The sequence below is a fragment of the Psammomys obesus genome, unplaced genomic scaffold (assembly GCF_907164565.1).
Source record: "Psammomys obesus unplaced genomic scaffold, mPsaObe1.curated_primary_1811, whole genome shotgun sequence".
Classification (NCBI taxonomy): Eukaryota; Metazoa; Chordata; class Mammalia; order Rodentia; family Muridae; genus Psammomys; species Psammomys obesus.
In genome coordinates this window covers 6,761,927-6,778,506 of record NW_026590699.1, presented here as the reverse complement: position 1 = coordinate 6,778,506, position 16,580 = coordinate 6,761,927, and positions in this window count along the sequence as shown.

The window sequence follows — 16,580 nt, the reverse complement described above, 5'->3', positions numbered from 1 at the left end:
TAGCTGGCTCAAAACAAACAAACAAACAACCAAAAACAACAACAACACGAACTCAAGGGATCAAATACTCTTAAACCCTTACGCTCTGAAATACCAAGATACAAGTGGAGCACAGGACTTTCTGGACAGGACGGGTTAGCTCTGGAAGCGCTGGTGTCCATAGAGGCACTTCTACACAGCAACCTCTGGCTTTTGAACACTTGTGAAGCTGCCTGAATCCTCCACCCCTGCCCCCAGCCTGTCATTTGTGCACGTTTTCTCATCTCAGCGCTTCCCCAGTTCTCATTTTGCCTCCTACCCTTGCAGCAATGCTGGGGAACCCCTGTTCCTGAGAAGTTCTGTCCTCAAGCTCTGCCCTGGCCTGTCTCATTTCCTTCCTTCCTTGTCTCTGCTCTTGCCCCTCCCCACCCTTCTCAGTCACCGGTGACAGGTGATGCCTTTATGGAACTTCAAAGCTCCCTAGAGTTTGGGACGTGCTGCTGGTGCCTCCTGGGGAAGGAACAGTGAGTGAGGGCAGGCTAGCTGGCCCACCATTCCCTTCTAGAAGCATTCTCCTTTTTAGCTTTCCAGGGTGCTGCTGGGGAGGGTTTGCACCGGCCTGCTGAGGATTGTGGTCTGTCCACCTTGTGGCTGATCACTGGCCAGGCCTCAAGGCACCTTCGCCAGAATCCACCAGTGAAAGCACTCCTTAAATGGGTATAGCTCTGTCCTGTAAGGTATTTTCCAAGGAAGCTGGAAGGCAGTTGTCCCCAAGATGCTTTGCTGCTGTTTCAGGTCCTGGGTTAGGAGACTGAAAAGGAGGTTGTGTGGTGGCCAGGTGAGTCAGCACTGTATAACTCACCGGTGGTCCAGACAGTCCCCATCTTCAGGTGACTGTGTCGGGTCTCCAGGAACATTCAAATATCAGCTCCCACCACAAGAACCAAATGGGAAGGTCCAGGAACGGGCATCCACAGCCACACACAAATCCAAAGGCAATCACAGTTCAGTGCCCTTAGTGATGCGCTGGTGGGCACATGCACGGGGTCACAGTGAAGCAGGGGTCTGCATAATGCTTTCAGATGCTTCGAGGTGCCATCCTTGGCTCTAGGGTCTGTGGATTCTAGTGACATATTGATTCACTGCAAAAGGTTTTCCCCGGTAGACACAGGATGTTAGGTTTAACCCAGAAATGGGGCGATGAGCTGCTTCAGGACTAATGACAGCCCTGGGTTGTCTGGGTGTCCATCTGTAATGTTCTAACCAGCCTCTGTGTGTGTGTGTGTGTGTTTGTGTGTGTGTGTGTGTGTGTCTGTCTTCGGGGGTTTTGGCTTACTGTCAACACATACCGCATTGCTGACAGTGGGCAGGCTGAGCTTCTCCGATTGATGAGGAGAAATGAAGAGGGCCTCATTCACCCACAGATCCGCTTCCTGCCTGGCATGTGAAGGCAGAAAGGCACAGGCTGCACAGGTCAGGGAAAACTGACTGCAACGCCCTCTGCTGTCAACAGTCTTGTTTGTGTAAGAAATGCGCACTATCTGTGTTAGGAAATCCTGGTGTGAGATGGGCAACATTTGTCTAGAAATCAATTTCCCGTAGGTCAATTTTTTTCAAAAACAAAAAACATGAAATAGAAATTAAGTGAAAGACGACCTGAAAACCGCAGCACATTGGAACCGGTGGTCGAGTCAGGGCTGTAGAAATGGCTCGGGGACACTACAACGTGGTGATTTTTCCCTCTGTACCGATTTTGTGTCCTGCCTAGAAAGCCTTGGGTTTGGCCTCCTTGTCTGCTTGTCGAGCCTGTCCTACATCTTGGAGAAAATATTCTGCTGGTTTTGAGGGAATGGAAGTGACCCCAAATGGGTAAGAACCTTGTGAAGATGAGCAGGTCGGGAAGACTGGTTAATTCTGGCCCTGAGCAGTCCCCAGCAAAAGGCAAACAAGGAACCACACAGACCTGGTCTGTGAAATGGCTCAAAGGTGCCCCTTGGGCCCAGTTTCTCTACTCTTCTGGGAGCCCTGGGCTGTCTTGACTTGGGTCCCCACCTTGCTGAGTCCAGATGCTCCAGCAGCCACAGCTCCACTCTGCCCTGTGGTAGGGCTCTGGTCCCGGTGAATCTGAGAAACGGAGAAAAGGAAGCCTGACTGGCAGGCAGCCCTTGTGTCCCTGCCTTCCACGCTCAGGCCGGCCAGTTTTGCACCTGGCTGTGCTTTGTCCTAAGTGACTGCTGATCACCAGCCTCACCCCAGGGAACAGTAGCTCCCGGGATAATTAATTTCCCTTACACTGTGCAGTCAGCGGTTCATAATCTCGTACAGTTGCCGTATTTGCAAGAGCTACTTCTTACCAACATCATTTTAAATGCCAACCATATCTGTATACAAATAAGAACAAGGTAATTAAACATTGAATCTACATTAGCAAGAAATTAGAGTGGCAGGGCCTCGGGCAGAGCTGGGCGAACTAATTGTGTGGTGCAGGGTCCTGGCAGAGCATTGCAGTCAGAAGGGGGACCATGCTCAGCAGCTCGCTTCCCAGCCCTGACTCACTGTTGTGGGTGGAATTTCCACAACACCTGGAAAAGACCAAAGCATATGGCACTGTCCAGCAGGGAGGCAAAAGGAAGGTTGTCCACTGTGGCAGCTCCTTCCAAAGACACGTCTGGACAGTAGCAAAAAGAAAGGACCCGCTCTGAGGATGCAGGCATAGGGCGCCCGGCACCTTGGTCCATCTCCTTCTGTGGACGGAAGCAACCTTTGTTTTGTTCACAGGGGCACCCTAATAGTGTCTGCAAAAACAGGCACTCCCGGAGAAAACCACACAGCAACATTTAAAGGTCTGGTCCTGCAGCCTAGGTCAGGAAGTTCTGCACGGCTAGTTTGCAGGAAGGCGGTACTTGGACCCTAACTCTAGGCTTCAGAATGGTACCTGGCACCGGGCACCCTTGCCGTGTGTGCGTGGTCTGCTTTCTCCACATCCATTCCATAGAACGAAGCTCTGTGACACCTCCACGACCTGGAGCTTCCAAATGATGTCACAACAGGCAGGGACTGTTTTCCTCTGTTCACTACTCCCCCCAGCTGGCTACGAGAAGTAGACAGAAGGAAGAGGTAGCCGGTTCCTGGTTTAACCAAAACGCTGTTCCTACTTAGAGGGTAGCAGAGGGGCAGTTTAGAGGACTCAGGTCTGGTAGTGACGGACGGGTTGGTGGCCACGCCCTCCACCTTGGGACCAGGAAGGATCCTCCAAGCTTGAGCTGTTCATTCTCTAATCCCACACAACACACCCAGCAGATGGCTCCAGTGCTCCCTTGGGCTGAGTTGTCCAGTCCTGCCTTCAGGTGCGAACACTGAGGCCCCTGTGTGCTGAGGTGTCCTGTACTGTATTCCAGAGGTACATGTCCTGTACCCGCTGTGCCGAAGTGTCCCATCTCCAGGTGTGGATGCTCTGGACCCCTGTGCTGAGCTGTCCTGTCTTCCAGGTATATTTGATTCCTGTGTCCCTGTCAGCCGAAACCATGATACTCTACTCAGATCTCAAGAAGTCCCCCCCGCACCTCCTGAAGAAGTTTGCCGGTAAGACGGAAGAGGATATTGGGACTGTTTTTATGAGAATTTGACCGTCTGTGTCACCCGGCTTATCTGATGAAGAGAGGCAGGGAAGTGTGTTTCCAAATAACCCGAGGAGCCACCTTGGAATCTCTGGGTCTTCAGTTTCATTGCAGAGCAGCTCACTTGGGTTTTCTCACATCAGTTTAAGAAACAAGAAATTACGGGTTTTCTGTCAGTTATATTCTTCAGTTACTTTAGAATTCTCATCTCAGAGCTGGATTTTTATTTAATAAAAAAAAAATTTTTTTTTCAGCAAAGTACACCTTGCCTTCTCACTGGCTCTGTAAGCTGGTGCCAGACACTTGGCCTTTGGGTATGGAAGCCATGCAAAAATGTGACTTTCTTGAAGGCACGCTGAGTATACGTGTTATAATTTCATTTAATTTAGATCAGGCAGGAGAGGCTTCTATAACTGCATGCATCCAAGCACTGGGGACTGCTGAGGAGGAACTGTCACCTTTCCTGCCCATAGCTCAGGTTTGAGACTTTTTTTTTCTCTCATTCGAGCAGGCATTCATGCGTTGCTCTTATGCTAAATGACGTGGAGGAAACAGAGAAGAAATCTGTTCAGTTTTTGTTTGCCTCCCTTGGAAGGCAGGCCGGGAGCTTTTCTGTGGAAATCCCTGAAGGGAAGCCAACTTCTCCCCAAGGCTGAGCTCGCTCCATAGGCCTAAGGTGGGCAGAGAGGCTCAGCCAGGGTAGGGCTGGGAAGGCATTCCATCACAGTGGGGCCAGACACCTCCACAGCAAGAAGACCCTCAAGAAGAGTAATTGTGATCTCTGATTCAGAACAAGCAAGAGAAGGTGGTGTAGGCAGGTTGGGGCCACAGGGAGCAGCAGAAGCAGCTGGGCCAGCACTCTGCATGTTTGGTTAGGACTGAGTGCCCCCACCCTCTCCCAGTGGGAGAGCAGTAGCTAGAACAAAAGGCGGGGGAATTCTGTCCTAAGGTCTTCGTGAGCAGCCCCTCCCTGGTGCCTGCTTATAGCCGTGAGCCTGGGGACCTCTCTGGATGGGGTGGGGGCCGGTAAGGGAGCTAAGTGGATGGGGTGTGGGCAGGCCCCGCCTGCTCCCTGAAGAGATGCCTGGTTGCTGCTGGACTCTGGGCCTGAGTACATAAGCTCAGGGCTGGGACAAGCCATCCAGGGGCGAGGGCCAGGTGAGAGGAGAGCTCGGGGTACAGGTCAGCTGTGTCCCAGGGGAAGAGGCTGTCTTAGGGGTACAAAGGAACCTACAAACTGTTGAGCTACAACCCGGGTCAGGAAATGAGCCCCACTTGGTGTCCAGCTTTCCTGATGTGTCCAAGCCGTGGAGCTGCGCTGTGCCTGTCCACCGGTCTTCTAGCTTGGACTACGATAGAGGAATAGGACGACACTCCTACTAGCCCTTTCAGATGGCCGCTGGCACTGCCTCAAAGGCTTGCTGAGAAAACGTGAGGCAACGAAGCTAGATTGTCTTTCTGTACTGTCAGGTGTGTGGGTCAGGTGTGTGGGTCAGGTGTGGGTCAGGTGTGTGCTGTTTTTTTTTTTTTTTTTTTTTTTTTTTAATAATTATATTCACAAAATTCAACAGTTTTGTTGGCAGACTTTGGCCAGAACTCTCCCCAGCCAGTTGACACCGGTTCTTGTATTTCAGTTGTAACTATTAATATCAGTTTTCAGATCACACATCACACAGTAAATACGTCTCTGTCCGTCTGTCTACTGAGAAGGATAACAAAGGGCTAAAGGGTGCTGACAGAGATGCAGAGAGGGGGTGGGGTGGCTCCGATGATGGGCAGTGGGGTCAGACTGTGGCTGCTGCTGCTGTGGATCAAGTTAGGGGACCGGAGCTGAGCTGCAGGAAGCCGGGGATGGTGGAGACTGGAGCAGGGCAGGGTGAGGCTCAACAGCAAAGGGACAATGAAGTAGGTGACATCCTCGCCAAGGGACCCAGCTGAACAGAAGCCCCTGTTGGTCCAGACGCACACGCCGGGGTAGTGAGACAACAGGTCAGTGGTTCATGAGAGGGAGCCCCGCCCTTTCCTCGAGTGTGTCCAGTAAGCTCTTGGTCGTGGCTTTCCTGGTATGATTTGAATGTGCCTGTGTGCCTCTTTCACCCTCATTTCTTCCCATTGCCATGCACACTCTGCCTGGACACACATGGTGGCATCTCACGTTTCCTGAATCTGTGTGATAGTGTCCTTTCTAGTTGTAGGGTTGAGTCGGTCTGTACCACATGTTTGGTAGCCTGTCACATGGTGGTGTTTATCTGTCCACCAGAGTCATCCTTCATCCTCAACATGGGGCCTCCCAGGGCACGGCAAAGCCTGAAAGGCCAGTGCTTTGCATAATGGAGTAGCCCAGAGCAGGGCAGAGCCTGACCTGAGCCCGGGGGGAGGCAGCGACGCCCGGCAAGGCAGGCCCAGCTAGCCCACGCTGGCCCTGTTGAGTGTTCTTCCAGCCCCCTGTCCTGCCAGGTCCCTCAAAAAAGCATCCTGAGGGACCCATGGATGCCAACTGGCTCCTAGACCATCTGTGCATAGCATAAGCAGCTCTTGACCATCCTGACATGAGTAAGATGCGTTAGGTCTGAAGCAGACACACACATTGCTGTCTCTCCATGACGTCACATTCACCGACTGGCAGTGTGTCCACAGGTGTGAGGTAGGTGCAAGGGCAGCCATTGGCCGGGTACCGGCTTCCCTGAGCCATCAATTTAAAGGGAGCACAGGCGTCACACATCACGGGGTCTCCGTGCATTACCTGCACGTGGGTTACCAAATGGATACAAAGAATTAAATGGGCTGCAGCTGAGTTTCCAGAAGTTTCCAGAGTGCCTGACGGAAATGAGGATAGAGTCTGTGTTGATACCAAACCCAAACCAGCTTCGGAGTCAGGTGACCGTGGGTCACGACCTGAGGGATGAGCCTCGGGGTTGAGTCTAGCTGCAGAGGAGAAAGGGTAGGACCTGGTTCAGATGAAAGACTGGGCGGGGGTTGGCAGCCAGCCCACACAGGCAAGCAGGCAGATGGACAGACAGCGACTGAGTAGGCTGGCCACGTCAGTAGCGAGGACAGAAGCTGGCAGGCGGGGCTTCTCTGCCTGTCAGTCCTTGCCTCACACACGGAGATCAGCCGACAGGCCGGTGGGGCTACCGCCTTGGAGCATAGGGTTCTGCTTCATTATGGGATGCTGGGGAGGAAGTTACATCCTTCCCTGGGTCTGGTGTGTCTCATAAGTCCTTGGGCCTAGTTTCTGTGATAAGGATTTCAGCATGTCCATGTGCCTCTACAGTCCGAGATTCACCCCATTGAGTTGTTGGAGTCACTCTGTTCTGAGGAGGAAGTCATTTGTGTGTCAGTCTGAGCTGTGTGGGTGGCACTGGGGAGATGGTGCAGTTCATCTCCCTGGCCAGGTGTGCCCTCATCTTCCATTCTTGAAACAGAGTCAAATGTCACTTGTGAAATGGTGTCTCCTCTGGGAAAGTGGCCTGAGAAAACAGCTTTATACATGAAGCAGCTTGGTGAGGCTATGAATGGATCAGCACACCCTCACCTCTGAGGGTCTGCGTACCTTCCTTCTGCCCCGCTGGGTTAGTCCCAGCCCCTCGCCCAGGCGCACAGATTCTCTGCCCTCAGGTGGGCCCCCTCCCCTGCTCGATGGCCCTACAGGTGCTTTGTGTCCACAACATGGAGAACAGGAGAGTGGAGATCAGGCCAGGTCAGGCCGAGGCCACCTCCAGAGCGCCCATTCATGTGAGCCACTGAGGCCCGGCCAGAGGCTGAGGGGCACATCCTCTGTCAGGCCCAGCCTTTGGCCTTTGTCTGCCTGTTAAGTCTAGCCTGCCTGTCGCCTGTGGGTTGATCTGCGGCCTCAGTTAGTGTTGCCATGACAATGAAATTGTTTTTATAATGGGAAAGCGCAATATCCATGTGTCTCTCTTCCTTCTTGGAGGCCTGTGGCAGATAGAGCTGACTTCTGTGGTCACTTCCAAAGTGAGTGAGCCACACAGGACATGGTGACCTTCCAGGTCCCCAGTCCCTGAGAGTTCAGAGAGGCCTTGCAGCTCAGCGCTGTGCCCTCGGAGCCCCACACGGGAGGGTAGTTCACACGGGAGGGCAGTTCACACGGGAGGGCAGTTCACACAGGAGCACAGTTCACACAGACTTCTCTGGGAGGCGGACTTGGGCTTCTGTGCCTGTGACTTTTAAGCAAGGAGATGCCAGGTGGTAGCATTTTGCTTCTGTTCATGTATGTACATGTGAGCACATACGCGCACAGACAAGCTAAGACCTGTGCCTCGATCTTCTCAGTTCTGCTAGACCTGCCGGCTAGTGAGCCCCAGGACCCCTGCAGTCTTTCCCTTCGCCCCTCTGGCCTTGGCATGATGATATGCCCCTGCCCTCCGGCTGGACAGTGCCCCGAGTGCCTGTTTACCGTTGGGTCCCATCAGCCAACACCACCACTCCAGCACCGCATTTCCCCAAGGCACAGTCTGAGGGTGTGGTCTCTCCCGATTCCTTTCTTCAGTCTCTACATTGCAGCATCAGAACTCGCCTTCAGCCTTCGCTCTTTTAGAGTTCTCTTTAGGAGTTCCTTCATCTTTAGTTGTGTGTATGGCTGTATGATTTGAGTACGGTGTCAACAGGGGCCAGAAGCACCAGATCCTCTGGAGCTGGAGGTGGTCATGAGCTTTCCCATCTGAGTGCTGGACAGCTTCCTATGAGAGTAGTGCACACCTTTAACCTCTGAGCCATCCCTCCACCCCTCCACCCCTCCAACCCCCTCCACCTTTAACCCAGGACTCATCCCTCCAGCCTTCCCCCCCACCTTTAACCAGGAGCCATCTCTCCAGCCCCCACATTTTTGTCTTTTGGGGTTCAGCTTCCAAATTCAGGAGCAATCCTCAGCTCATGCTGCCAGCTGGAGCTCATGCTGTGCCTTTGTGCACATTTCACACAGGGCGGCGTGACCACCCCAGCAGTCACATGCTAACCCTCTTTCGAAGCCCGTGCCTGGCTCAGCCCTGCTGAGATGCCTTATCACCCAGGCATCAGGGGCCCATTCGTTAGGCCCAGGAATGAATGTCTTATTATTTTGCTCAGACATGTAATCTGCACTCTAGTTTCAGAGCGAGATTTGCCTGATGAATAACCGAGATCCAATCCTGCAGCTCCCCACCCCCATCCCGCCTTGCCTTCTTCGGGAGTCAGTGCTGTGTCTGTGCCTTGCAGTGTGCGACATCCCTCTCTATGACATCTGCGACTACAACATCACCAGGGACCGGTGTAAGGAGCTCGGCTGCTGTTTCTACAAGGGCGTCTGCTACGAGAAAGCCGTTCCCGGTGAGTGACCCAGTCCTGGGTGTTGCCCACTGTCTGCATGCCGGCCCACCGCGATGCCTGCTGCCCATTCCTGCGCTCTGAACCCAGTGTGAGGGCGCCTCCTGGAAGAGGGTGGGGCTGTGAAGGCTGGGTGTGAGAATGTCCCCGCCCAGACAGCTGCTGGACAGAGGGTGCCACTGGCCATGGTCAACTGAGAGGCTGATGGGGCGGCTGGTGGTGTCTAGCCAAGGACTGTGGGGACAGCTGAGACACACAGGGTGACCGGGTTTCCCCAGAGATCACTTTAGGCTCGGGCTATCCAAGCAGGTGCAGGCCAGCTTCTCACACCTACCCACCTGACTCTCATTTCTAGACATGCTGGGTGTTCATGGGGGGTGGGGAGGAGCAGCAGAACCACAGAGGACCGGCTTGAAGTAGTGACAGGCGGTGTCCGTTCTTCCGCTTGGATGTATTCTTACACGTCAGGACTTTGGCCTTCAGCCCTTCATTCAATCTCACTTGGAGGCCCACGGATTTCCTCACTCAGTGAGAGTGTTCAGAAGCTGTGTGGGATGCATCGCTCCTAACACCCACTAGAGAAGAGGGGTGAGCACCCTGAGGCTGAGAAGATCAGCCTGGCTGTGCAGTGGGAACAGCTGGGGACCCTTGGTGTGCTGTGTGACACGCCCCATCCCCGCCCGCTCCTTCTCCAGGGAGGCCCCAGTTAAGGCAGGGCTGTGCCCCCTTCCCCGGGCACGGGGCTTTGGAAGTCAGGGACTCGTGTGACAGATGCAGCCTGCAGATGTGCTACCCAACAGCGGCTCCTCGCAGAAAGCTGGAGAAGGGCCAGCTGGGCCACACTCCGTGTCATGGAGATTGCTCGGTTAGGCAGATGGCGACGAAACCCTTCTCCCCAAAAAGCCGCGATGGAGATGCCGTTGCAGCAAGGGCCTTCCTGACAGCACCTTCCTGGTGTCTTGTCTTTAGAAGGCTAGGAGCCTTCTCACACTAGGCGAGGACTGAGCCTTGCACACCAGGACCCCTTTCTGCCTTCCTGTCATTTCTATAAGATGAACCGGTTGTTCTGTGGAATTTGTTTCTTTATCTCAGGGCTGGCAATGGACCCCAGGGCTGCACACATGCTAGCTAACGCCGTCCAACACTCACCCATTGAAAGAGTACAGGCCAGTGGCTGTCGGTGTGTTCACAAAGATGTGCAGCGCCTAACACCATCTGGTCTGAGGACACCTCACACTGCTGACGTTCATCCTTCCACCCCCACTGACTTGTCTGTGGCTTCACCTGTTCTGCCTGCTTCACACAAGTGGAGTCGCACACTGTGTGGTTCTTTGACCGCCTCTCTCTGTGGTGAACGCGTGTGTGGACACGTGTGCATGTGTGTCAGTGTATGTGTGTGGGCATGCATGTGTGTGTATGCATGTGTATGAGTGTATTTGTGCATGCCCCTCCCAGGAGCCCCCTTGCTTTTTTTCAGATTCATGACCTCTTTTTCTTTCACTATTATCACACACACACACACACACACACACACACACACACACACACACACTCCTAGATATATAAATACAACTGCGCACTGCTTACAGTGTCCCTTCCACAGGTCTGACTTTGGGGCTCACCGCTTTGTATTGGTCGTCACTTTTAGGGTTTCCTCCCGGGGGAAGACTTCATCAGCATCGCCATTCCTTAGCTACTGTAGTTCTTTGTGTGGGGTTGGGACCCCATCGGGTGTTCCTCCCACGTTCGCGTGTCGATTGGTAATGCCTTTGTTGAGGTCATGTTTAGGCGGCCAGGTTGGTGAGCGTTCATGGGGTGGCTTTGTGTAGGAGGCAGTCTCACGTGACTGCCTGCTCCCTTGCTGCCTATGTCCTACTGTGATCTCTAATCCTTGGGTGGAGAGGCTGGGGCTGACCATGCCTGGCTGGGCCTCACAACCCGTGGCCACTGGCTGTCCGCATATTGATTGCTTGTGGCTTTCTGTCAGCAAGCGTTCTTAATTGTTGTCGTCCAGCTCTGCCACCTTACGCTTTGAGGCGGGGTCTCCACTGAGCCTGCCGCTCAGCAATTGGCTAGCCTGTCCCAGTGTACTGGCCCCGTGGTTCCTCCTCTGACACTTGAAACTTTGTAGTGGTGTTGTCTAATCTGTCAACCTGCCACAAGCTGGTGTCTCAGAGGAGACAACCTCAACTGAGAAATTGTCTACATGAGTTAGGGCTGCAGGCAAACCTGTAGGGCATTTTTAAAAATTACATTCATAACCGGGCAGGTCCCAGCCTGCTGAGGGCGAGGCCGTCCCTGGGCTGGTGTCCTGGGATCTATAAGAAATCAGGCCAAGCAAGCCATGAGGAGCAAGCCAGGAATCAGCATCCCTCCATGGTCTCTGTATCAGCTCCTGCCTCTAGGTTCCTGCCTGCTTTTGGTAATGGACTGTTGTATGGAACTATAAGTGAAATAAACCCTTTCCTCCTCAAGCTGCTTTTGGTCACAGTTTTTTTGTTTTTGCTTTTTAAATCACAGCAGTAGTAACTCTAACACAGCAGTCTCTCCTAAGAGGAGTCATCAGGGTTCCTGTTTCAAAAGCAACTGTTGACCAGGTCATTTGAGTCCCAGGTCTTCCTGGTCTGCCATATGCTACCTTCTGACCACCCCCCTTTTTTTCAGGGCAGTACAGGACAAAACAGTTCTGCCGGGGTTGGCCTGGAGTCTGGTGATAATAATCCTCTGCTGCTCATAATTGCCGTTTCTGTTGTTTGTGGAATTGGTAACTCCATTCTCAAATCATAGTAGGTGGAGAAACTGGTGTAGAATCCAGCTCTTCATGTCCATTACGAAGCTGGACTGTCAGAGGAGGACAGTTTCTTAGTTTCTTACGGTGCTTAATGTCAGTTGTCAACTTGGAGTTGTTGACCAGCCTGGGAGATGGACTTGGGCACGTCTGCAAGGAGGACCTTGATTAGGTTAATTGGGGTGTGAGGCTGCTCAGTCTGGTGGTGGCATTCTCTGGGCTGGAGTCCCAGGTTCTGTAGAAAGGAGACGGTGAGCCAAGCATAGCCAGTCACCGCTGTCTACCTTCCGACTGTGGGTTGTGTGAGCAGCCCCTGCCACCTTGATGTCTCTGACGTAGTGGACTGTGTGTTCCAACCAAAGCCCAAGAAGCCCTCCTCTTCCTTCAGTTGCTTTTGGCAGAGTTTTATCTCAGTAAACAGCCAATAACTGGGACAGAAAACTGGTACCAGGAGTGGGGCTGTTGCTGTGATGAACCTGACCATGGACAAAGCCTTTGGACTGGCTTGTGAGAAAAATATGAAAGAATTTGGAATGTTGGGCTAGAAAAGTTCTTAAAATACTAGAACCACATCCTAATGGGTCACTCTTGGGGGAGAGTGAAAGACAAGAGTTCTGAAAGAATGCAGACAGTGGAAGCCTGGATCGTGGTGTTTCAGATGGGAGTAAATATTCAAATCACGAATTGAGGTGTGGCTCTAAGTGTAATAATTTGAACAAGAACCTAATTTATTTTTGCTGTGTCTAAGAACCTGAGCAAAGCTGACTTAAAAAAAAACGAACTAATTTGTTTGGCAGAGGGAATTTCAAGATGGGAGGGCACTGAGTTCAGTGCTGAGGAAGCAGCTGTAACTGTTTTGGAGCTGAGCATTACTAAAGTGAACCTGTGTGGCATTGGGACAGTAGCAAAGGTGTCATGAGTGCAAAAACCCCGCCCATCAGAAGTACCACACTGTGAAGAGCCACATTCATTTGCAGGAAGGAAGTCTAAGCTGAGGTTCCCTGTTCCTCAAGGGCAACAGCCTAGGGAAGTGTTTTCCTCAGAGTCAGCACACACAAGCTGATACAGGTCCAAGGGGGCCACATTATAGCCTGAGCCATCAGAAGAACTTGTCAGCATCATTCACATGGCATTGGCTTTGCAGGCACAAAAAATAAAAGAATTGAGGGGTCACAGAACTTTGCTCTAAGGTTTTGGAGAGCAGATGAGGACAGGCAGCATATGGCAGGGTTGGAATCTGTGCAAGGGGCTCCCGGGAGGCCATTATGTGAAACTGTTGTGAAGCAGGGTGAAATCTGTTACAGTGGACACCCTAGGCTATTGGAGATCCCAGGACTGTGGAACAGAGGCCATGGAGTAGAACAAGCCCAAGAGAGAGGATGTATATGTTTTGTGTGGCATAACTGGAGGGTAAGACTACCTAAGTCCCCTAAAACCTGAGTTTTATCCTGAGTCCCGGAATCTGCACAAGGAGTTGCAGCATTTGGTGTTTGCCCTGCTGGAACTTCATCTTGCCTGGGCCTCGTCATTTCTTGATAGACCCAGGTTCTTCCATTTTGGAATGGACGTATTTATTCTGTGCTGATGTGTGTTAGAAGTATGTAACTTGTTTGTTTGTTTTGACAGGAGCCCACAGTTAAGAGTGTCTTGAGTCTCAAATGAGATGTGCACTTTAGGCTTTACGCTGTTGTAATGGTTACCGACTGTGGGGCCTTTTGAAGTTGGGTTGTATTTTGCATTCTGGGACAAACATGAGACTCTGGGAATAAGTTGAAGGTTATGATTTAAAGTGATGTGTTGGGGTATCAAGTTAACAAGCAGAATTGTGACAGTCAATTCAGTTGTCATCTTAATGTCCTCTGAAAGATGCCGTTGGGGTGTGCCTGTGGGGGTCACCTTGTTACATTTATTGAGATGGGAAGACCTGTGCTCCATGGCTGGCGCTGCTCTCTGGGGTGAGATCCTTGACTTGCTGAGCACAGCATTCATCCCTTCACACATTCATCCGGATGTGGATGTAGCACGAGCAGCTCCTTCCTGCTTGACCTCCCACTACTATGTGCTGTGCCCTTGAGCTGTGAGCCCAAATTAGACATTACTTCCTGAAGTTGCTTTGCCAGCGTGTCCTATCGCAGCCACGGGAAAGAGACCAAGAGCAGCGCTTCTGCGACTGAGCGTGGCTAGAAAAGTCTAGTGCAGAGCCCCCAAAAGTTGGAGAAAGGAGCACCCGAATGACATTTACTGTGCTGTCAGTCATTCCTGCACGCAAGTGGGTACACTCAGTTTCTCACCCAGCCAAGGGCTGCAGTCTCAGTCGCTACACAGCCCAGTGGCATGGAAACCCAGCAGTGGCCCTGCTGACCCTCAAGCCAGACCTCTTTAGAGATGTGTGCAGATGATGGCTGTTTTTAAGTCTGCTGGGCCCTCTGGACACTTTTCCAACTGTTTTCATGAAGATGCTGGCAATTTTGTGAACGGTGTGTGCATGTGTGTGCCACCCATTGCTTAAACTAGAGCCACCAATAGTCAGTCACTGGAGGACAAGCCATGGTCCCTATAGCATCCTTGAGGAACCCGGAAAACAGCACAGACTCCCAGGAGCTCTGCTGTCAAGCCACAACATTATGTCATGGCGACAATATGGACCCTGTCCATCTCCCCCATATTAGTAAACCAGCGTGTGTGCTCTGCTTTTTCTTCTGACATCTTTCAAGTTTAAGAGGTGGGGCCATCTGTAGGAAGATTCTGGGCAGTGAGCCCTACATTTGGGCTCTCACTGTGCCCTCAAATTATTTTTCATTTCTTTGACATCTTTCTCATTCAAGGCAGCAAATGAACCTTTGTGCTGCGTAAGTTGTAGGATTCGGTGACAGGGTATTATGAATTCTTTGTGCATATAATTCCATGTTATGAAAACCTTTCACCAACTTCTTAAATAGGCTGGTTTGAAGTGCACATTGTGTTATGGCATAATCTGTATTATTAGGAATATGAACTTGGGGGAATTAGCATTAGCTCTTTCAAGAAGAACAGGGAGCTAGAAGGGGAAGGCTTGCCTTCGTTCTGCAGTCTTGATTTAGGGCACATTATTTAATGTCATTTCTTGTAAGTCTTTGACTTCAGTTTTCATCATGGGACTTGCTGAGATGATTTCCAAACTTTTGTTAACTGTGCTGGGGTGATGTTACGAAGGATTTCAATAACCCTTTCTTCTTTGCTTGCTGTCTGGGGAGAAGCAGTCACAATATATGGCTCCCGAGAAACCACACAGGTGGCGTCTCACAGCCACATGCTGTGTGGAGGGACTCTCAGAATCCTGTCTCTTGCTTTTGTTAGCTTGACAGCAGGGATGAGAGAACACTACCCCACGTGGAAGGTGCCGATAATAAACATGAAAATATTATGTGTGCCATGCTCACATGTGGTTCTGAGCTTATCACGTGCAGAGATTCTGGGAGTCAAAAATTTGTGGGGCTTTACCTGATAGCCCTTAACTCACTCACACACACGTTTCCTTCTTTTGGTTCTGCATGCTCAACATTATGAAGGGGCAGAGGGATGGCACACCGTGTGTTGTGTCTGTGGTATGGTACTGTGTCCTGTACTTATGCTGTGGGAAGTGGCTGCAGAGGTGCAACAGCTTATAGGCTTCACTGGGCTTAGAACTGGTGACTCAGCCAGCACAGCACCCACAGCTACGTCACTGTAGTCTGTCAGCTGGGAGGTTCTGTTTCTGGTGACACTGACATAGTCTTTTATTTTTTTTGTTTTTGTTTATTTGTTTGCCATAGGGCTCATATGAGGATGAGAATGGAAGGACCTGAGCTGGGCATCATGAGCTTCTGGGCTCAACCCTCTTTCAGCTCTCAACTCCTGCCCTCATGTAAGAGGTCCTTGTAGTCCTGTCCCTTCTAGAGAGCCTCAGAGCATCTAGGGCTCACGGTTCCTATTAGAACCCTGCTTGCTGCCTAGGGAGAAACTTGCTCTCGAGTTGCTGTGAATTGAACTGTATGTCTGTCCAAAACATAGGTTTTGTTTTGTTTTGTTTTGTTTTGTTTTTTGAATGTGGTATTTCTGGTCAAGAAAGTTGCTTTAGTTTGCTTTCTGTTGCTGTAATAAAACATGCTGACCAAAAAGCAACTTTGGCGGGGAGGAAAGTATTTATTTGGCTTCTGCCGGAGCCAGCCAGCAGAGTCGAAAGGTTCTTGAGTCAGGAGTGAGGATTAATATTAATAAAATAAACACACAGCACACAGGAAAATTTTTTAAAGGTCCAGACTTGACAGCCACAGCAAAAGGCAGGCTGCTGCAGCAAGCAGTGCAAGCAGCAAGTCTCAAGTCTCTGCCTCCTCCTCTGCCTCCAGTCCTCTGTTTCCTAACATTTAGATTTCCCACATTATACTTGCTTTTTGTGAAATCTTAGGTCTGGTTCATGCTCCACGTCCTCCAAGCTCTCTCCTCCAGCTCTGCTCTCCACATGCTCTGCTCTCCTCGAGCTTCTCTCCTCCCACTCCTTTCCTGCCTTCTGGCTCCTCCCATTGCACAACATTGTATCTAGTTGCTTTATTTGTGTCCTGTTTACACAAGAGTTGAGACAGGATGCTTGGAGCATCATTTTCAGCCTTCTTCTTCAGTAACTGTCTTTTTATTTTCAAGTTTCTAAGCTAGAGTAGAAACATCTCAGAACAATGGTTTAAATTCCACCAGGAGCCTGAGGAAGAGGTGTGATCCTCACAAGCTATCCTACCTGCTGTCACAAACAAAAGGAGCTGGACTTGCAAATTCTACCCTGCCTTTAGAGAAGGTCTGGTAAGAGCAGTCTCTCTCTCCGCTGAGATTTAAATATCAAAGCAGTTGCCAGAGGCACCACTACG